This window comes from Somniosus microcephalus, unplaced genomic scaffold (genome assembly GCF_052327205.1).
Source record: "Somniosus microcephalus isolate GS21.2 unplaced genomic scaffold, FLI_Smic_1.0 unresolved_chr6, whole genome shotgun sequence".
Lineage (NCBI taxonomy): Eukaryota > Metazoa > Chordata > Chondrichthyes > Squaliformes > Somniosidae > Somniosus > Somniosus microcephalus.
The window spans coordinates 18,096,671-18,119,866 of NW_028225184.1; positions in this window are offsets into that span (position 1 = coordinate 18,096,671).

Consider the following 23,196-nt stretch of genomic DNA (forward strand, 5'->3'; position numbering starts at 1 on the left):
CTTTCTCTCTCTCTCGCCAGCTTTCTCTCTCTCTGTCTCGCCAGCTTTCTCTCTCTCTCTCTCTCCAGCTTTCTCTCTCTCTCTCTCGCCAGCTTTCTCTCTCTCTGTCTCGCCAGCTTTCTCTCTCTCTGTCTCGCCAGCTTTCTCTGTCTCTCTCTCGCCAGCTTTCTCTCTCTCTCTGTCTCGCCAGCTTTCTCTGTCTCTGTCTCGCCAGCTTTCTCTCTCTGTCTCGCCAGCTTTCTCTCTCTCTCTCTCTCGCCAGCTTTCTCTCTCTCTCTCTCGCCAGCTTTCTCTCTCTCTCTCTCGCCAGCTTTCTCTCTCTCTGTCTCGCCAGCTTTCTCTGTCTCTTTCTCTCTCGCCACCTTTGTCTGTTTCTCTCTCTCTCGCCATCTTTCTCTTATGTGGCTCGATGTCAAATTGTGTTTTATAACACTCCTGTGCAGCTCCCTGGGAGGTTTCATTACATTAAAAGGCACTATACAAATATAATTGTTGTTGTTATTTCTCTCTAGCTTTCTCTCGCTCGCTCTCTCTCTCATTTTGCATTGCAACCGAATTTTTCCCCCTTAGCATAAAAAATGCAACTGGATTTGTCGTTATTTTAAACGGTGAGAGAGAAACATTTCAGAATACATTTCAATCAAGATTAAAGCTGAGATAGAGGGAAAGAATCAGAGAGAGACAGCAGATGAGTGAATGAAAAAGAGCGACAGAGATGGGGAGCTAGATAGGAACAGAGAGAAGGGGAGAGAGAGAACAAGCGATGGGGGGAGAGAGAGAGCGACGCAGATGGAGGTGACTGTTAAATGCCAGAAGTGGGAGATGCTATTTTAGATCTGGTAATGTGTAATGAGACAGGATTAATTAATGATCTCATAGTAAAGGATCCCCTAAGAAAGAGTGATTGGTAGAATTTCAAAATCATTTTGAGGGTGAGAAACTTGGGTCTGAAACTAGTGTCCTAAACTGAAATAAAGGCAATTACAAGGGTACGAGGACAGAGTTGGCTAAAGCGGACTGGGAAAATAGATGAAAGGGTAAGACGCTAGCTCAGCAGTGGCAGACATTTAAGGAGATATTTTATAAATCTCAGCAAAGGTGTATTCCAGTGAGAAAGAAAGGCTCTACGAGAAGGATGCACCACCCGTGGCTAACCACGGGAGTTAAAGAGGGGATCAAATTGAAAGAAAATGCAGACAATGTTGCCAAGATGAGCGTTAGGCCAGAGGAATGGGAAAGCTTTAGAAACCAGTAAAAGATGACATATCAGCAAAAAAAAACTCAATTTCCTGGGTCAGAGCTGTGCATGTAGTTTTTTAATTCATTGCGTGCTTTCTTTGAATCAATTTTCATTTCTCTCTCTCCAGAAGGTGCAACGTGACGATGCAGAGAGTGTTTTGGGAGGTGGAACCCTTGGAGAAGAGCTTCCTTCAGAGGGAGGAGAGTGACCGAGGCTCCCTCAGCACAGGCTGCCTGCCTGGCCCCCAATGTGTCTGTTTATCACCCTGCGATTCATTGCCATCGCTTGCTCCCCCGCAATGTAACTTGTACATCTTTCTGCACCACCCTCTCTCTCTACCTGTGTAGAAAAGGCACTGAAGATGGCAGACTAGATACTTTCCTTTATTAGCTATGAGGGAAGACTGGATAGGCTGGGTTGGTTTTCTTTGGAATAGAGACTGAGGGAGATTAAATGGAGGTGTATATAATGATGAGGGGGCCTAGATAGAGTGGATGGGAAGGACTGCTCTCCCCCAGCAGAGAGGTCAATAACCAGGGGCCATATATGCACTAGGAGTGCCGTAACCTATAAGGTGATGGACCCAGAGCAGGAGAGTGGGATTAGGCTGGATAGCTTTATAAATCGGCCGGCACAGACACGAGGGGCCGAATGGCCTCCTTCTTTGCTGTAAACTTGTACCATTCCCTCTCTCTCTCTCTCTCTCCCTATTTCCCCCCATCTCTCTGTCTGTCCCTTACAGCCTGGGATCAGTGACGGAGACACACGCAGGCCAGGCCGTCCGGTCGGAGACACCTGTCCCCGTCGACACATCGGGAGGGCTTGAATTTCCACTGGAGTATGTTCTCCAGATGGCCCAACGTAAGCTGTGTATTCCACTATATTCATCTCCGTCCCTCTCGAGTCACATCTCTGTATCGGCACATCTTTCGTTATATCTGTATCTCTACGTCGGTCTCTCGCTCTTCATTGTTCTTTATCTCTTCCTGCAATGTTAATCTTTGCATCCCTTCATCGCCCTCTCAAATCCTCTTTCTATCTACATCTTTCTTGATATCTCTGCCTCTCAGACTCTTTCTCTGCATCACTCTCTGTCTTTCTCGATCTCCAACTCTCTATTTCAGTATCTCTCTCCCTAACTCTCTCTCTGCCAGCCACTCTCTCCGTCTCTCTTTGTCCATCAGCCTGTCTCTTTCTATTTTGAATCTCAGTTTCTCTGTCTTCTGCTCTCCGCTCCTCTCCCTGGTGCTGGCTCCCTCCCTCTCTCTCTCTTATTCCCAATCTCGCTCCCTTTCACTCCCGTTCTGCCTCTTTGTCCTTCTCACTTTCCGTATCTCTGCTATCTGCTCCTCAGTCCCTCTCACTGGGCCAGATGTTGACCCGGTGCCACAGTGTGAACCCAGTGACAATAAACCAGAATCCTGTGTCCCATCTCTCCCGAGGTTGATTTCCATCAATGTGACAACAGGGCGAGATGTGAAACGGAAGGCTGATTCGCCGTCGCCCGGTTTGTTGTATAACGCCAAGTCAAACAGTTTCTTTCCCTCTACGTCTCTGCCTCTGTCCTGTGGGTAAACGGAGTCGAGGTGCAGATCAGCCACGATCCAACATCGGTGGGCCAGGCTCGAAGGACTCAATGGCCTCCTACGTCACCCAAATGTCTGTGTGTCTTTTCTCTGTTCAGGGACACCCAGCTCAGGTTTTGTTTCCCACTACACTGATGGGGGTTGGGGGGAGGGGGAAACACCTTCCCGCAGCGAGGAACATACCCGGAGCTGGGACGGTACTGGGCGTGAAGTTTGGGAATGTCCGTCATCTCTTGCTCCACGTCTGCACCCCCCTCTGATCTCTAATGCCCCCCCATCTCACACTCTCACCCTCCTGTATTCCCAGGCTTCTCAATCTCTCTCCAATTAGGTTCCAGACACTCATTATACAGCCACCAACTGAGTGAGCGGCCACAGCCATTTTGTGTTTGGTGCGCGGGGAGGCAGCCATTTTGTGTTTGGTGCGGGGGGGTCAGCCATTTTGTGTTTGGTGCGCGGGGAGGCAGCCATTTTGTGTTTGGTGCGGGGGGAGGCAGCCATTTTGTGCTTGGTGCAGGGGGAGGCAGCCAGTTTCTGCTTGGTGCAGGGGGGAAGCCATTTTGTGCTCGGTGCGGGGGGGAAGACATTATGTGCTTGGTGCGTGGGGAGGCAGCCATTTTGTGCTCGGTGCGGGGGGTCAGCCATTTTGTGCTCGGTGCAGGGGGAATGTTTTACATTGTATGTTTGTTTGGACTTGAATTAAAGCAAATTAAAGAGAGTTGTGATTTGGAGCCTCACCAGGTAAGTGAGTGATTCACACACGGGGCAAAATAAAGTTTCACCAGCGGTGGGGAGGGAGATTGACAGGGCGGGCAGGATTATACAGGGATGGAGATATATGGGGGTCTTATACAGGGGGGGCTGTGGAGTTTCACCAAGGGGGGGGGAGGGAGATTGACAGGGCGGGCAGGATTAGACATTGATCGAGATATATGGGGGTCTTATACAGGGGGGGCTGTGGAGTTTCACCAGCGGTGGGGAGGGAGATTGACAGGGCGGGTGGATTATACATTGATGGAGATATATGGGGGTCTTATACAGGGGGGGCTGTGGAGTTTCACCAGCGGTGGGGAGGAGGGAGATTGACAGGGCGGGCAGGATTAGACATTGATCGAGATATATGGGGGTCTTATACAGGAGTGGCACACGGGTGGATAATACAGCAGGGGAGGCACAGGAGATAGGCGAGGGGAATTCTACAAGTGGGGGGAATTCACAGGGGGATTAAACGGGGGGAAAATTATAGGTGGAGAGTTTCACGGTGGGGTAACTTCACGAGGGTGTAGTATGCAAGGGTATTATGGGGGATTTTAATGGGTTGTATTATAGGGGGGAGGTCACGGAGCTATAGTCACAGCGGTATTAGACGGGGAGAAGAGGGTATCACAGGGGTATTAGACGAGCTGGGGTGAAGAGAGTATCACAGGGGTATTAGACACGGGAGAGAAGAGAGTATCACAGGGGTATTGGGGGGGGAAGAGTGTATCACGGGTATGGGGGCGGGAAGAGAGTATCACGGGTATTAGATGAGCTGGGGGGAAGAGAGTGTCACAGGGGTATTAGATGGGGGAGAAGAGAGTATCACAGGGGTATTGGGGGGGAAGAGAGTATCACGGGTATGGGGGGGGAAGAGTATCGGGTATTAGACGGGGGGGAAGAAGCGAACATCGCGGGTATTAGACAAGCTGGGGGGAAGAGAGTATCACAGGGGTATTGACGGGGGAGAAGAGAGTATCGATCATGGGTAGTAGATGAGCTGGGTATTAGACGGGGGGAAGTGAGTAGCTCAGGGGGGAGAATAGCGTGTCACGGGGGGGGAAATTCAGCGGGGGGGAATACAGCACGGGGAGAATTCAGCAGGGGGGGGAAATTCAGCACGGGGGGAAATTCAGCGGGGGGGGGAATTCAGCAGGGCGGGGGGGGAGTTCAGCAGGGCGGGGGATTCGGCGGGGGTGGATTTGGCGGGGGGGGAATACAGCGCGGGGGAAATTTGGCGGGGGCCATTCGGCAGGGGGGGATCCGGTAGGGGGGGAATACAGCGGGGGGGATTCAGCAGGGGCGGAATACAGCACGGGGGCAGAGGGGGTCTGATGGCTGAGGCACAGATCTCAGTTGAACAGCATGCTGAGGTTGTGTACAGTCAGATTAAAACTGAGCCAGCAGCCATGGGACAGAAGGGAGTCCGGGGCTGATTATGGAGAGTTCCTCCAGGCCCAGAAAATGATGGGATGGGATGGGTCTATGCCTTTGTCAATGGGAGGAAATTCTGGATCGTCTGCGATTGAACGTTACTCGCAGTCTGGGAGCACAGCCGTGGCGCAGTGGTAATGGGGCAGGCAAAACAACAACAACAACCTACATTTATATAGGGCCTTTAATGGAGCTAAACGGTGTCATAGACAATCCACTGGGAGTTGATCGTGTCCACACATCATGTCACCGAGTGGCAGTGTACAGATTCGAAAGAGCAGGGACTGAGGGTATATCCTCATGAAATTCCACAGAAGATCAGGTGAGTGCTGGAGGATGAGCAATTGTTGGAGGTACATTGAACAGTATGGCGATTCTACAATCCCAATATCCACCTCCTCTTGGTAAACTCCGCCACATTACCAGCTTATCCAGACCTGCAATCTCCCCGACCATTGCTCCTCCATCTCTTAGCAGTCGTACTCCCATTGTGGCTAATTTTCTACTGTTTATAAACTTCATAGAATGGTTTGTCAGTGCCATTTATGTTGCTCATTCCTCCCCTGTTGTATCTTAAAGGTTATAACCTCCCTTTAATCCACCCATGAAAAGAAAGTTTCCATAGCAGAACCAATCAATGCCAAGTGTTGGCCTTTCCTATGCTCTCTCACATGTCTCACAATTATACATTTATTATATATCACAGAATCATAGAATGATACCACACAGAGCAAGTTATTATCTTAATGGCAAGAAACTGGAAAGTGCTGCAGTACAAAGGGACCTGGGGGTCCTGGTGCACGAAACTCAAAAGGTTAGTATACAGGTGCAGCAAGTGATTAAGAAGGCCAATGGAATGTTGGCTTTCATTGCTAGGGGGATAGAATATAAAAACAGGGAGGTATTGCTTCAGTTGTACAAGGTCTTGGTGAGACCGCACCTGGAATACTGCGTACAGTTTTGGTGTCCATACTTAAGAAAGGACATACTTGCTCTCGAGTCAGTACAAAGAAGGTTCACTCGGTTAATCCCGGGGATGAGGGGATGGACATATGAGGAGAGGTTGAGTAGATTGGGACTCTACTCATTGGAGTTCAGAAGGATGAGAGGCGATCTTATTGAAACATATAAGATTGTGAAGGGGTTGGATTGGGTGGATGCGGGGAGGATGATCCCGAAGATGGGTGAAACTAGAACTAGGGGGCATAGTCTTAGAATAAGGGGCTGCTCTTTCAAAACTGAGATGAGGAGGAACTACTTCACTCAGAGGGTGGTAGGTCCATGGAATATGCTTCCCCAAAAAGCTGTAGAATCTACATCATTACATAAATTTAAAACAGAAATAGACAGTTTCCTAGAAGTAAAGGGAATTAAGGGTTACGGGGAGCGGGCAGGAATTTGGACATGAGTCTAGGTTCGGATCAGTCATGGCCATGTGGGTAGCGGAGCGGGCCCAGGGGCCGTGTAGCCTGATCCTGCTCCTATTTCGTGTGCCTAATTCCGTTAGATTCAGGAGATGGTTCTGTGATAGTAGATTGGCGGTTAGGATCAGATCAGCCATGATCTTATTGAATGGCGGAGCTGGCTCGAGGGGCCGATTGGCCTACTCCTGCTCCTATTTCTTATGTTCTTAGAAGGTGCTAATTCGGCTCATCCTGTCTATGCCTTAAGCACAAGTCTATATTAATTCACCTAATAAATAGCTACTGTATAAAGACAACTCTTTACTTTGTTAATCTATGTCTTTCCACAGTTCCAGTGCCAAGTTACAGTCTGCAGCTAACATCATTACCCTGTTCCCTTTCATCCATCCAAGAATCTACTCACATCTTGTGTTTGTACCTAAAAAGGATATTAAAGGATTTTAAATCAGCTGTGAGTTTCATCATTTGTAATCTGTGCTACTTCAATATTATTTACCTCAATAAAGAATCTAATAAATAGGTCAACTCCTTGCTGCTCGAGTTCACATGATTAAGAGGGCAATAGAGTGAGGAAGCTCAATGTCCTTTCGAGGTTCCATGTAATAATGAGCAACGTTTATTTTCTAAACAGATCGATAATCCAGTCAGCTTGTTAATGTCGGTACTGTTCTCATAGTTCTGTGGATGTGGCTGACGCCGATCCCTAGTTTCCTGGGAATGGGCTGTTGACCATTGGCCTCGGACCATTGCCGTTCCAGGACGGATGGTGCTCACAGGATCCCGCAAGGTCGGGAATTCATAATCATAATCATAATCATCTTTATTGTCATTGTTAGTGCACAAGTGCAGTACAACAAAATGTAGGCTTGCGGCTCCCGAGAGTGTACATTTAGGTTAAGACATTTAAACATTCAACATTCATTTGGCTTGTAATACATTAACATAAACATAATAAAGTACATTGACAGATGTGCAGGCATTAGAGTTTATTTGTGGAGTTCAGTAGGATGACAGCCCTGGGAAAGAAGCTGTTCCAAAATCTGGTCGTTCGGGTGCGAATGCATCTGTAGCGTCTCCCAGATGGCAGGGGGGCAAACAGACTGTGGCTGGGGTGGGTAGGGTCTTTGATGATGGTCCGTGACCTCTGTAAACAGCGTTTCTGGTATATGTGCTCGGTAGCCGGGTGCCGGTAATGCGTTGGGCAGTCTTGACTGCCCGCTGCAGGGCTTTCCAGTCATAGGAGCTACAGCTGCCATACCATACTGTGATACAGTTCGTCAGGATGCTCTCTATTGTGCAGCGGTAACAGTTAGAGAGGATCAGGGGTGACAGGTTACATCCCTTCAGCCTCCTTAGGAAATATAGGCGCTGCTCGGCCTTCTTCACCAGAGAGGAGGTATTGAGGGACCAGGAGAGGTCTTCCGTGATGTGGACTCCGAGGAACTTAAAGCTGTCCACCCTTTCCACCACAGCCCCATGGATGTGGATGGGGGTGTGACTTCCGCCTTTAGACTTCCTGAAGTCCACAATGATTCCTTTGGTTTTCTTGATGTTAAGGGCCAGGTTGTTATCGGCGCACCACTTCACGAGATGCTGGACCTCCTCTCTGTAGGCTGACTCATCGTTGTTGGTGCATCAGTGAGGGTGACGGGACGACCGTGTGCATGTTCAGGTCAGGACGGTTGGCGAGTTGGAGATAAATGTGCGACCACGACATTGCTGCTCTTGTCGTTCTCGGTGAAGTGGGGGGGCAGGGGTTGGAGCCGCGGGCCAATAACTTTGGTCCAGTTACTGCAGAACTTCCTGTAGACCGGAGTTACAGCAGTCACAGGGCACATGTGCAGCAGGCGATGCAGCAAACAGGCCGACACTCACCCCTGGAACTAATGTAATATTCCACAATTCCAGCGGTTTAGTTTATTGAAATAAGTTGCATAAAACACGACAAGTTTAGACACGCTTGACCTTAATTTGTTTGTTTAAAGGACTGTAACAAATTCCACTCCCACAGCACATTAGCTGCATCCCGGGAGATTCCCTTTTTGGTACAAATAACGGCGGCTCTGGGTGAATATTGTCCGTGTCACTGCCACAAACGGGACTGCCCACTTGTCATTGCTCCCTGCTCCCAGAAAATGGAAATACCAGCCATCCTGCAGATAGTCTTCAGCTACTATCACGTCCTTGCGTTCTTTGGACTTCCTGGTGAGATTTCAAACCAGATGTGTTGTTTTCTGTTTGACTGCCGGGTTGTTCTTTTTGTCTGCCTGATATTGTAACGTGGGTTCTTTTCTCCTCTGGTGCAGTTCATGATTCCTTTTATTATTCTAATAAGGAGAGTGGCTCCATTGATCATATTTATGATGTCCTTTTTGCATCTATATTATGTTCTGAGCTCCGAGGAAATCATTTTAATCTGAATATGTTCCTCCTGATTCAGGACCCCGCAGAATTCAAGGTGGTAGCTCCGATTGCTGATCTGTTCGATGATCGCTATTCTTGGGCACTACAACAGGGCAGTAAAGTTGTGAATGTAGAATATATACTGAAGCTATAGGGTCCTCAATGCTCACTGTATTGTCATTGTTAGTGGACAAGTGCAGTACAACGAAATGTAGGCTTGCGGCTCCCGAGAGTGTACATTTAGATTAAGACATTTAAACATTCAACATACATTTGGCTTGTAATACATTAACATCAACATGACCATAATAAAGTACATTGACAGATGTACAGGCTTTAGAGGTTATTTGTGGAGTTCAGTAGGATGACAGCCCTGGGAAAGAAGCTGTTCCTAAATCTGATCGTTCGGGTGCGAATGCATCTGTAGCATCTCGCAGATGGCAGGAGGGCGAACAGACTGTGGCTGTGGTGGGTAGGGTCTTTGACGATGGTCCGTGACCTCCGTAGACGGCGTTTACGTGGGCGAGGTACCGGACAGTGAATGGTACGCTTGTGGAGTTAACTCCTTCAACAGAAGAAAGGAGGAATCTGAACGCCAAATAATAGACTGTTGCTTCCCAGTGACACTTCAGCAGGATTGTTGTGCTGATTCAAACTCTCCCAGCTTCACCTTGTCATCATGGACCGACAATGAGGTACAAATCCGCCATGACCCAATTGAATTGTGGAACAGCCGCGAGGGGCTGAGAACCTACTCCTTCCCCTATTTTCCTAACCAATCCCTCCTTATGAGTTGCCATGGCTTTGTTTGTCTCACAGGATCAGTGAACTGAAACAATGAATGGTCGCTCACTGCACAGAGTGACTGCCCCCTTAAATGGTCCAAATCATGTTTGTTGCTGTAGAGACCCAAGATTCTATCAAAAAATGGTTGATGATAGGCCTCTCCTCCTCACTTGATCCATCCACATGATTGGCCATCTCTCACTCCCATCCCCAGGCTTCTTCCCTCTGCCTTTTTACTGACCGTCCCCTCTTGAATAGTGAAATATTTCCCATCAGCCTCCACTCCTGACTGACGGAGCATTTAGTCGCCCCCTCCGAGAGCGGTACCTCAGTCTTTGCTGGGCTGGGACTTCCTCGCACACAGAGTGTTGTTGGCCACCAAGAGACAGGCTGGACTCAGTCATTCAGTGAGATCAGTCAACGTGCCAAGAGTTAAAAGTCTCTTTGGTTTGAAGGCTAGTACCAGTTTGGCCAGGGAAGCAGACTGCCGTGAGCTTTCAATACGTGAATTTCCAAAAGTGCTTCGAGTTGATAAAGGCAGCGCATTGCTCAAGGTTTTTATATGTGTATGATTGGAGGAAATTTACTTAAGCTTTGTTAAATTATGCTGTCTGTTCAAATATGTGTGGATGAGGGTAACGCAGTGGATGTGGTATACATGGATTTCAGTAAGGCCTTCGATAAAGTCCCGCACAGGAGACTGGTCAAGAAGGTAAGAGCCCATGGAATCCAGGGTGCCTTGGCACATTGCCTTCTGCCACTAAGCCAGTTTTGTATCCAGAGGGTGATGGTCGAAGGTTGTTTTTGTGACTGGAAGCCTGTGGCCAGTGGGGTACCACAGGCATCGGTGCTGGGTCCCTTGCTGTTTGTGGTCTACATTAATGACTTGGATATGAATGTAAAAGGTATGATCAGTAAGTTCGCGGATGATACAAAAATTGGTAGGGTGGTAAATAGCGAGGAGGGTAGTCTCAGTCTGCAGGACGATATAGATGGGTTGGTCAGAGGGGCGGAACAGTGGCAAATGGAATTTAACCCGGAAAAGTGCGAGGTGATGCACTTTGGGGGGACTAGCAAGGCAAGGAAATACACAATGAATGGTAAGACCCTAGGCAAGACGGAGGGTCAGAGGGATCTGGGTGTGCAAGTACACAGATCCCTGAAGGCGGCGGAACAGGTGGATAAGGTGGTAAAAAAGGCCTATGGGATACTTGCCTTCATTAGCCGAGGCATAGAATATAAGAGCAAGGAGGTTATGATGGAGCTGTATAAAACACTGGTTAGGCCACAGCTGGAATACTGTGTGCAGTTCTGGTCGCCACACTACAGGAAGGATGTGATAGCTTTGGAGAGGGTGCAGAGGAGATTCACCAGGATGTTACCAGGGCTGGAGCGCTTCAGCTATGAAGAGAGACTGGGCAGATTGGGTTTGTTTTCCTTGGAGCAGAGGATGCTGAGGGGGGGACATGATTGAGGTGTACAAAATTATGAGGGGCATAGATAGGATGGACACTAAGGAGCTTTTTCCCTTAGTAGAAGGGTCAATAACTAGGGGCATAGATTCAAGGTAAAGGGCGGGAGGTTTAGAGGGGATTTGAGAAAGAACTTTTTCACCCAGAGGGTGGTTGGAATCTGGAACTCACTGCCTGAAAGGGTTGTGGAGGCTGGAACCCTCACAACATTCAAGAAGCATGGTCGGTTTTATTCTTCGTTACTATTTCCCATTTTCATTCCTGCACTACACAGCCGTGCGTTCCTTGAACGAGGTTATCAACTATGTGTCCATTGACTGCTCTGTCTGGTTCACGGTCGCTTTCACTTTTGATCGATTTGTGGCCATTTGTTGGCAGAAGCTGAAACCTAATTATTGCACTGAGAAAGCGGCGGCGGTGGTTATATGCACCTTGTGCGTTGTGTTCTGTTTAAAAAACCTCCCCTTGTACTTTGCCTTTCAGCCAGTCTCTATAATTGATGACACAGAGTGGGGAGCCGGCATCAAACCCAGCTACCACGAGCAACCTGGCTGGCTGGCGTTTGACTGGCTCGACACAATCCTCTGCCCACTGCTGCCGTATTTTCTGATTTTATTCTTCAATGCTCTGACCATAAGGCATGTTTTGCTGGCCAATGCAATCCGTCGGGCCCTTCGGGGGCAGTGCTCGAGTGGTAATGACAGTGATCTAGAGACCCAGACCCGAAGAAAATCCATCATTTTACTCTTCACCATTTCTGGCAGTTTCATCGTGTTGTGGATGCCTTATGTTACGTTTTTCCTGGTTTCCCGGATCATATTGAAGCATTACAACCCTAGAGATTACAACGACCCTTTCTTTATCGCTGATCACACCGGTGAAATGTTTCAACTGCTTAGCTCCTGTACAAACACATGTATTTATGCGCTGGCTCAGACTAAATTCAGAAAAGAGTTGCTTAAGGTGGTAAAATATCCATTTACTCTAATTGTTAAGTTGATCAAATAAGAAAGGACACTTTCTGCTGTCAGTGTTGAAATGGACTTCCAGGGTGTCGCGTCACTCCTGCACTCATCTCTCACTTGGAGCCAGATGGATGATGAGGCACCACCCTCTGTGAGTGCCACTGGTTTATAGAGTCAATGCGGCACAGAAGGAGGCCATTCGAGTCCATGTCGGCTCTCTGTAAAGACACCCAGTCAGTCCCATTCCCCCGCTCTATCCCCGTAGCCCTGTAAGATTATTCCCCTCGGGTGCCTTTCCAATCTCCCTTTGACAATAGTGATTGTCTCCGCTTCCACCACTTCTGTGGGCAGCGAGTTCCAGGTCCTCACCACTCGCTGGGTAAATATGTTTTTCCTCACTATCCCATGCACAGAATCTGAAATCTGTGTACCCTAGCCCTTAAACCATCAACTAGTGGGTACAGCCTTTCCTTGTCTAGCCTATCCAAACCTGGCATAATCTCGTAAACCTCAATCTAATCAACCCACAACGTCCTTTGCTATAAAGAAAGGAACTCCAGCTGCTCCAACCTGTCCTGGTAGCTCAGATCACCCATCCCCGGAACCAATCTCGTAAATCTGCTCTGCGCCCTCTCAATGGCCTTCACATCCTTCCTAAATTGTGGTGACCAGAACTGGACGCAATACTCCAGTTGTGGCCTAACCAGTGCTTTATAAATGTTCAGCATAACTTCTCTAATTTTGTACTCATTACCCCTATATATGAAGCCTAAGATCCCAAATGCTTTGCTAACAACACTCTCGTTATGTCCTGCCACCTTCAGGGATTAATACACATTAACTCCCAGGTCCCTCAGTCCCTGCACACTTTAAAACAGTGCCATTAACTTCATATTGCCTCGCCCTGTTTCTTCTGCCAAAAAGCATCACCTCACACTTCTCTGTATTAACATAGAAGATAGGGGCAGGAGTCGGCCATTCGGCCCCTCGAGCCTGCTCCGCCATTCAATGAGATCATGGCTGATCATCCAAATTCAGTACCCTGTCCCTGCCTTCTCCCCATGTCCCTTGATCCCTTTAGCATTAAGAAATATATCCAACTCTTTCTTGAATATATTTAATGAACTGGCCTCCACCGCTCTCTGTGGCAGAGAATTCCACAGGTTCACCACTCTCTGGGTGAAGAAATTCCTCCTCATTTCGGTCCTAAATGGCTTACCCCTTATCATTAGACTATGACCCCTGGTTCTGGACTCACCGGCCATCGGGAACATCCTTCCTGCATCTAGTCTGTCCAGGCCTGACAGAATTTTATAAGTTTCGATGAGATCCCCTCTCAATCTTCTAAACTCCAGTGAGTATAAGCACAATCGGCACAATCTCTCCTCGTACGTCATTCCTGCCATCCCAGGTATCAGCCTGGTGAATCTTCGCTGCACTCCCTCCATGGCAAGAACGTCCTTCCTCGGGTAAGGCGACCAAAACTGGACACAATACTCAAGGTGCGGTCTCACCAAGGCCCTGTACAACTCTAGCAAGACATCCTTGTTCCTGTACTCGAACCCTCTCGCTACGAAGGCCAACATACCATTTGCCTTCTTAACCGCCTGCTGCACCTGCATGCTTACCTTCAGCGACTGGTGCACAAGAACACCCAGGTCTCTTTGCAGTTCCCCTTCTCCCAATCTGTTGCCATTCAAATAATAATCTGCCTTCCTGTTTTTGCCACCAAAGTGGATAACCTCACATTTATCCACGTTATAGTGCATTTGCCATGTTTCTGCCCAATCACCCAACCTATCCAAATCATACTGGATTTCACGACATCCTCCTCGCAGCTTACCCTCCCACCCAGCTTTGTGTCGTCTGCAAATTTGGAGATATTACATCCAATTCCCTCGTCCAGATCATTAATATAAATTGTGAACAGCTGGGGTCCTAGGACCGATCCTTGCGGTACCCCACTAGTCACAGCCTGGCACTCGGAAAACGACCCGTTTATTCCAACTCTTTGCTTTCTGTCTGACAACCAATTCTCTATCCAAGTCAATACCTTGCCCCCAATCCCATGTGCCTTAATTTTGAACGCTAATCTATTATGTGGGACCTTATCGAAAGCCTTCTGAAAGTCCAAATGCACCACATCCACTGGTTCTCCTTTATCTATTTTACCAGTTACATCCTCAAAAAATTCCAGTAGATTAGTCAAGCATGATTTACCTTTTGTAAATCCATGTTGACTTTGTCCGATCCTGTCACTGCTTTCCAAGTGCTCTGCTATTACATCTTTTATAATGGATTCTAGCATTTTCCCCACTACCGATGTCAGGCTTACCGGTCTATAATTCTCCATTTCCTCTCTACTACCTTTTTTGAATAGTGGGGTAACATTAGCTACCCTCCAATCCATGTGTACTGTTCCAGAATCTATCGAGTTCTGGAAGATGACCAGCAATGCATCTCCTATTTCTAGGGCCACATCCTTAAGTACCCTGGGGTGTAGATTATCAGGCCCTGGGGATTTATCGGCCTTCAGTCCCATCAATTTTCCTAACACCATTTCCCTACAAATTCTGATTTCTTTCAGTTCCTCCCTTTCATCAGGCCCTATGTTCCCCGGAATCTCTGGGAGGTTATTTGTGTCCTCCTTTGTGAAGACAGAACCAAAGTATGAATTTAGTTGGTCTGCCATTTCTCTGTTCCCCATTATAAATTCCCCTGATTCTGACTGCAAGGGACCTACGCTTGACTTCACTAATCTTTTTCTCTTCACATATCTATAAAAGCTTTTGCAGTCAGTTTATATGTTACCTGCTGGCTTACTCTCATATTCTATTTTCCCATTCTTAATTAATCCCTTTGTTGAATCCTAAACTGCTCCCAATCCTCAGGATTATTGCTTTCTCTGGCCAATTTATATGCCCTCTCCTTGGATCTTATGCTATCTCTAATTTCCCTTGTTAGCCACGGTTGAGTCACCTTTTTTGTTTTATTTTTATGCCAAACTGGGATGAACAAATTCTGTAGCTCATCCATTCGGTCTTTGACCCATCTGACCATTTTTGCTGATCTAGGCACTAAGCTGTGCAATTATCACAGAAATCACAGAAACCCCACAGTGCAGATAGAGGCCATTTCGGCCCACCGAGCCTGCACCGACACATATCCCACCCGATCCCCGTAACCCCTACACCAACACATATCCCACCCTATCCCCGTAACCCCACGTATTTAATCCCCCTAACACTAAGGGTCAATTTATCATAGCCAACCATCCTAACCCGCACATCTTTGGACTGTGGGAGGAAACCGGAGCACCCGGAGGAAACCCACGCAAACACCTGCCTAATCCCTTCCATCTCTGTATCTCACTCTCGTCGTTTAAGACGCGCCCTCAAATCTACCTCTGACCAAGATTTCGGTCATCTGTCCTCATTTTTCCTTTGGAGACTCGGTGTAAAATGTTGTTTGATAGCGCTCCTGTGAAGTGCCTTGAGAGAGTTCATTACTTTGAAGGCGCTATATAAATAAATGTTGTTGTTGTTGTCAGACATATATTCAGCACTTTGCCAGTGTTCCTATGTCCTGTGCATAGTATGGAGTCCGGAACTATGCACAGTGCTCTAAGTGTGACATGACCTATAGATGTTTAGCATAACTGACCTAGTAGATACAGCACAGAAACAGGTCATTCGGGCCATACAGGTCTATGCCGGTGTTTATGCTCCACTTGAGACTCCTCCTACCCCTCATCATCTCACCCCATCAACATGTCTTCCTATTCCCTTCTCCCTCACGTCCTTATCACACTTCCCGTTTAATGCATCTATTCCATTCGCACCAGTGATAAATTGTTGCTCCTTCCCCAGTGCCTGTGCATATTTTTCATAATATTGAGACCAGAACTGTGAACAGTGCGCCAAGTTTGGTCTCACCAAGGTTCTATACAAGGTTAAAATAACTTAAAGTCATAGAGACAGAACAACACTAAAGGAGGCAATTGGGCCCATCGAGTCCGTGCCGGCTCTCTGTCGAGCAACCCAGTCAGCTCTAGTCCCCCGCTCTACCCCCGTAGCCCCGCACGTTTATTTCCCCCAAGTGCCTGTCCAGTCTCCCCTCGAAAACATCGAGTGTTTCCGCTTCCACCACTTCCGTCGGCAGCGAGTTCCAGGTCCTCGCCTCTCCCTAAGTCAAAATGTTTTTCCTCACATCTCCACATGTACATCTTGCCCAAAACCTTAAATCTGTATATCCTTGACCTTGTACCATCAACTAGTGGGAAAAGCCTTCCCTCGTCCAGCCTAGCCCAAGCCGTCATCATCTCGTTCACCTCTATCAAGTCACCCCTCAACCTCCTTTGCGCTAATGAAAACAAATCCAGCTTCTCCAACCTGTCCTTATAGATAAGATCCCGCATCCCCGGAACCATTCTGGTAAATCTCTGCACCCTCTCAAGGGCCTTCACATCCTTCCTAAAATATGGTGACCAGAACTGTACGCAATACTCCAGTTGTGGACTAACCAGAGCTTTATAAATGTTCAGCCTAACTTCGTTACTTGTGAAATCAATTACTCTGTTTATGAAGCCCATGTGCTTTGTTAACTACTCTCTCAATATGTCCTGCCACCATCAGGGACCTAGGCACATGTCCCTCTGTCCCTGCACACTCTTTGAAACTGACCATTAAGTATATATTGCCTCTCTCTATTCCTTCTGCGAAAATGCATCACCTCACACTTCTCTGTATTAACTTCCATCTGCTACACGTCTTCCCATTCTGCTAGCCTTTCTATGTCCTGTTGCAGTCGATCGGTATCATCAACACTGTTTCTCCAATATCGCAATTTTCCAAATGAAATGTTTACACTAAAATAAAGAACTAATCGTTATTTAGTTAGTACCTTTTCCCAGCTCAGGACGTCCCCAATGGGATTTGAAGCCAAGTTCGGGGTCACAGGCGGCACAAGCTGAGAGCGGGGATGGAGCCGAATGTAATGATATCAGCAAATAGAGATGGTATTTGCCTGTTCGATTACGATGCCTTAATAGCATGTTTGCATGTATTGATTGTTTGTGCCTGACCAGCAGAGGGCATGTGACCGAGAGAAGCAAGGCAGTTAGTTTTAGTTTCAGTTTCGTTCTAGATGCATCACTAGGCTGATGTCTCCTGTAAATGCTGTATAAAAGAGTTGAACAGACTTCAGATTAAAACTCATTGGCCTAGAAATTCAGTTAGGCGCTGCAAGCTTTGCGCCCAGTTGGCGCCTAAAGAGGGTTTCTGCGCCAGTATAAGAGGTTGCGCTGATATTCAGCGCTGCGGTAATGGCGGCGGTAGCCGGTAGCGCTGCGCCGACATCGATGACGTCATCGGTGTGCGCAGTGCCCCGGTACCGCCCCGCTTCCGGCCCAAACCCCATATTTAGTTGCGGCCGCCTCTTCTGCAGCGGCCGCAAACAACGTTCGTGAAACGGGGCCGTACTGCTGCGCTACTAGGGCGCTTTAAGGTGGAGGTGCGGCCGGACGCTTCTTCGGCGGCCGCCTGCCCGCATCTCCCTCCCCGGCCTCCTCCACCACCCCGCCGCGGCATTGGTGGCTGATTCCCGTGAGTCTGGCACTTCTCCGTGGTGCCGGGCTCATTTGCCGGCAGAATCCAGCGGCGATCTCACGGCTGCAGGCAGCTCCTCCTTAAGAGAAGGAGGAGGCCTGCAGTACCCCAGCCTGCCGCACCGCATCGGGTGGTGCAGCGGCAGCTGGAGCGCTGAAATTCACTTTCAGCGCCCCAAGCAGAGGCGGGCACACCCTGGAACAGCGCCCGGTTCCGAATTGGGGCGCTAAAAGTGAATTTCTGGCGGTCGCAACGGGCTCCGCGCGCAGCGCTAACTTTTGGGCGTTAGCCTGCTGGCGGGCCTTAACTGAATTTCTAGGTCATTCTGTTTCATAAATGTCTCGTCATTGAACCCACAAAGAAATCAATACACCGAAGACATCAGAAACTATCAGTCGCGGTCAGTGAGACGTGCACAAGTACTGTGGCATTACCCACCGCAGAACAAAGGGCAAAGGCGAGCGGCCATATTTGTGTTAAGTCAGGTCGACCATGTTTGTCTGACTTACTGTGTGTCGACCACGATTGTGTGCTGTGTGATGCGGCGGCCATGATTTCCTGAAATTTTCGACCGTGTTTGATTGACATCAGGTCGGCTATGTTTGTATGCCTCGCGTTGGGTCACCCACGATTGTGTGACATACGGTGTATCGGCCATGTGTGTGTGACGAGTGGTCAAAATAGTACGAAGCAGTACAAAATATTTACAGCAGACTAACTGAATGTGCGACCCATATGGTCTGTGCTGGAGTTTATGCTCTACACGAGCCTCCTCCCACCCCTCTTTAACACCCAATTGAGATCCTACATGCAGAATTCGGTAAAAGTATCCTCCGGACTCAAAGGAAAACAGTAAACAATGCATGCAGGGCAGAACTAGGCCAATACCCATTAATAATCACTATCCAAAAAAGAGCCAGCAAATTTTGGAAACACCTAGAAATGAGCAACCCCCAATGCTATCACTACGACGCCCTGAAATGCCAAGAGATGACCATAAAGAAGAATACCCTCAGTCAACTAGTCCTGGGACTCAGTGAAGTAACTACTAACACTAACCAGCCCCAGGACAGTGACAGCGTAACACAAATTATTCGACCCAACACAATCGTCGCTAAGCAAAAGGAAAAATATCTGACATATTGGGCAGAAACAACAAAAACCCAAAGCAAACTCAATTGCTACTTGGCCCTAAACAAACAATACAACATAGCTGATTACCTGACCATGGTAAAGGACAGCAAACTGAGAAAAATCTTGACAATGTGCAGACTTAGTGAACATAGCCTGGCGATCGAAAAAGGTAGACACAGGCAGACCCGGCCACCAAGAGAGGACAGGATATGCTCTCACTGCAGTCAGGGAATGGTGGAGACAGAGATGCACTTCCTCACAGCTTGTAGAAAATATCAGGGCATAAGGGAGAATTTCTACCCAAAATTTACAAAAATATGCCCGGAATTCAGACATTTGAATGACGACCAAAAACTCCCATACCTACGAGGGGATTGCGTAACACTAGCGGCACACTATGTTACAGCTTGCCATAAACAGAGGGACAACCACTAAATATAAGAGTATATATAAATTATATGAAAGTATATTTATGCACTCATATGTTTATACACTGTACGGATAGATCTGTATTTTTGTGAACAAACATGAATGTTTTCCGATGCTTTGGCAACATAAGATGTAACTTGTCATGCCAATAAAGCGATTTGAATTGAATTGAATAGAATACATCCTTCCATTCATTCTTACTCATGTGCTTATCTAGTATAAACTTAAATGCATCTTTGGTATTCGCCCCAACTGATCCCTGTGTTATCCACTTCCACAATCTAACCACTCTCTGGGTTAAGAAGTCGCTCCTGAATTCCATTTGGTATTAATAAGGGACTATTTTATATTTCTGGCCCTACAGTCGCTCCCTATCAAACACTTTCATTATCGTAAAGAGCTCGATGAGTTCACCCCTCGGTGTTCTCTTTGCTCCAACCTGATGAGCTTTTCTTGATAGTTAGAAACTCTCACTTCTGGTATCATACTAATAAATCGACCTTGCACCTTGTCCAGTTCCTATATGTAATTTTTATAATATACAGACCAGAACTGTTCACAGAACTCCAAGCGTCTGAGGCTGCAGCGGGTGATTGGTGACAGCGGGTGGAACAGGCGGCCCGAATGCCGTTGCTTTTCGCCACCTTCTCACTCCAGGAGACGAGGAACAGCGAGACGCTGAGGGGTTTGTCGCTGTGGCTGAAATGCTGCTTCGAACTGTCGCTATTCGTGGAGGTAGTATAGATGCATAGAAGCATAGAAGACAGGAGCCAGAGTAGGCCATTCGGCCCCTCGAGCCTGCTCTGCCATTCAATGAGATCGTGGCTGATCATCCAAATTCAGTGCCCTGTCCCTGCCTTCTCCCCGTGTCCCTTGATCCCTTTAGCCTCAAGAAATATATCCAACTCTTTCTTGAATATACTTAATGAATTGGCCTCCACCGCCCTCTGTGGCAGAGAATTCCACAGGTTCACCACTCTCTGGGTGAAGAAATTCCTCCTCATTTCAGTCCTAAATGGCTTACCCCTTATCCTTAGACTATGACTCCTGGTTCTGGACTCCACGGCCATCGGGAACATCCTTCCTGCATCTAGTCGGTCCAGGCCTGACAGAATTTTATAGCTTTCGATGAGATCCCCTCTCAATCTTCTAAACTCCAGTGAGTATAAGCCCAATCGACACAATCTCACCTCATCCGTCATTCCTGCCATCCCAGGTATCAGCCTGGTGAATCTTCGCTGCACTCCTTCCATGGCAAGAACGTCCTTCCTCGGGTAAGGCGACCAAAACTGCACACAATACTCAAGGTGCGGTCTCACCAAGGCCCTGTACAACTGTAGCAAGACATCCTTGTTCTTGTACTCGAACCCTCTCGTTATGAAGGCCAACGCACCATTTGCCTTCTCGACCGCCTGCTGCACCTGCACGCTTACCTTCAGCGAACGGTGCACAAGAACACCCAGGTCTCTTTGCACTTCCCCTTCTCCCAATCTATTGCCATTCAAATAATAATCCGCCTTCCTGTTTTTGCCACCAAAGTGGATAACCTCACATTTATCCACGTCACAGTGCGTTCGCCACGTTTCTGCCCAATCACCCAACCTGTCCAAATCGTACTGGAGTTTCGCGACATCCTCCTCGCAGCATACCCTCCCACCCAGCTTTGTGTCGTCTTTGACTCATTTTTAACGGAGGGCGTTTCAACATGTTCTCGTCGGTTTGGTACCGCGGACCTTTCCCACGTCAGACAAATACGATAACGGTCATACTGCGGAAACCACCGGGGCATTTTTTTATAATGTCAGCGTGACAACATAAGAAATAGCCGCAGCAGTTAACCATTCGGCCCCTCGAGCCTGCTCCGCCGTTCAAGATGGTCACGGCTGATCTGACCTTGGCCTCAACTCCACTTTCCCGCCTGTTCGCCATAACGCGGGGCTCCCCCGAAGCTCAAATATCGGTCTATCTCCACCTCGACGACATTCAATGAGTCCTACTCCACAGCGCTCCGGGGGAGCGAAGCCCAAACTCAGAAGGGAACTGCGGTCAGCAAATCAGCTTTGACTAAACAGTTTTGGTATTAATTATGCAAAACTCGCTAAACACTAAAACGAAGAGAGAAATTTCTGTGTTCGCCATTAATTAACCAATCACTTTCAGTGTTGGTCGGAAAGATGTACCAACATGGTCAACACATTAAGTTTTTTGTGTTTTGCATTAGCTGACTTGTCATTCCCTCTCAGTTTACAGACTGTTTAAAATTATTCAGCGCTTACGAAAACAGGAATTTGAGGCAGTCTTATTTAAAAGTCAAGGCTGCAACACAGATCCCTGCGGGACACCACTGGCCACATCCTGCCCGTTAGAGTGCCGACCATTATCCCTACACTCTGTCTGCTGCTGCTCAGACAGTTTCCTAACCAGGTCATTAATTTGCCCTCAATTCCACGGGTGTCTGCCTCAGGTAACCGTATCTTATGTGGAACTTCATCAAATGCCTACTGGAGGGCGATATAAATAACATCCATCGACATTCCCCTGTCGAATACTTTAGTCACCTCTTCAAATAATTCAGTCAGGTTTGTCAGAAATAACCTGCCGTTCACAAATCTATGCTGCGTCTCTCTGATCAACTGCAACCTTGAGGTGTTCAGTCACTCTCTCCTTAATTCTACATTCTAGCAATTTCCCAACAACAGTCGTTAGGCTAACTGATCTATGATTCCCTGTTTTCCCTCTCTCACCATTCGTAAACAGCAGAGAGACATGCACAATATTCCAATCTGAAGGAACAGTTACTGAATCTACAGAACTTTGGAAATTTATCGTTGGGACATCTGCAATGTGCTCACCTATTTCCTTTAAACCCCTGGGATGGAAACGAACTGGCCCTAGGGATTTGTCACTCGTTACTGCAATTATTTTCTTCTTATTGTTATTTTGCTTACGTTAATTTGATTGAGTCCCTGTCACTGATTCAATATTACATTCCTTGGGATTTCTGGCATGCTGTCCACTTCCGCTGCTGTAAATAACGACGCCAAGTAATTATTCAAAATGTCTACCATTTTCTTGTTATCATTAACAATATCACCGCGTTCAGTTTTGAAGGGGCCAACATTGCTCCCGAGTACCCCCTTTCCCCAAATGTAATTTTAAACATTCTTCTCATTGATTCCGAGATCCCTCACAAGTGTCGTTTCGTGCTCCATTTTTGCAGCTCTTCCTGTCTGTTTTGTGATACTTTGATGTTCTTTGTGTCTTTCCCATGCGCCAGGATCTGTGCCATTTTTTTCATTTTTGTATGCATTTTTTATTTCGTTTTATGCTGTCCCTTACCTTTGTACTGGTCCATGACATTGTTTTGGCCAGTAGAACTCTTGCCCCTCAGGGTTATAACCTGGTGTTTATAACACGTTAAATTCTTTTTTGCACATCTTCCACCGATCTTCTGCAGATTTACCCATTAAGAGATTAGCCCAGTTTACTGCGGACAGTCCTGTTGAAGTTGCTCTTTCCTCAATCGAAAACCTTAGCAGCCGATTCGCCTTGCTTCCGTTCAAAAGCTACGTGGAACTCGATCACGTCACGATCGAAATTGGACAGACGATCACCCAAAATTAGGCTGTTAACTAAATCTGCTCCGTAATAAATCTAACGTGGCTTGCCCCCTTTTTGTGCCTGGAACATAATCACCCGGAATTTTCGTTCGGATGCTTCCTGTGTACGGACGCCTCCGATCTGGGAAACATCGACGAAATTATCTGCTGGCTCCGTGGGTCTCAACATTTCCTCTCCTGGGGCTCTCCTGGTGTGTGTGTGCAGAGGTCTCCGTATCCCAGGGACATAAACTATGAATAGGGATCACTCCAAAACACACTAAAACATTAAAGATTGTTTTTAAACTCACATATTTAAAATTAGTGACATTTACATTAAATTAATTCTCTTAAACAAAAAC